This window comes from Echinops telfairi, unplaced genomic scaffold (assembly GCF_000313985.2).
Source record: "Echinops telfairi isolate 266 unplaced genomic scaffold, ASM31398v2 ScPeMD7_443;HRSCAF=831, whole genome shotgun sequence".
Taxonomy (NCBI): Eukaryota; Metazoa; Chordata; class Mammalia; order Afrosoricida; family Tenrecidae; genus Echinops; species Echinops telfairi.
Window position 1 is genome coordinate 19711533 of NW_022104341.1, and position 239 is coordinate 19711771.

The window sequence follows — 239 nt, forward strand, 5'->3', positions numbered from 1 at the left end:
ATTGAGAAGCAATTTCATATGCAGAAGGCACCCCAGCACAGACCAACTCAAGGCCATAATCCAATTCTAGCTGATCCCTCTTCAGACTCAAGGAGCTGCAGGCCAAGGGCTCAGAAAGGTGAAGCAGGAAGCAGGGAGATCATAGGCCAGTGGGTACATGGTCTGGTGTCTCCAAGGTCAGTGGAAGAATGGCAGGGCACCAACAAATCTCCAATTTGGGTGGCACACATGGGTCCGCC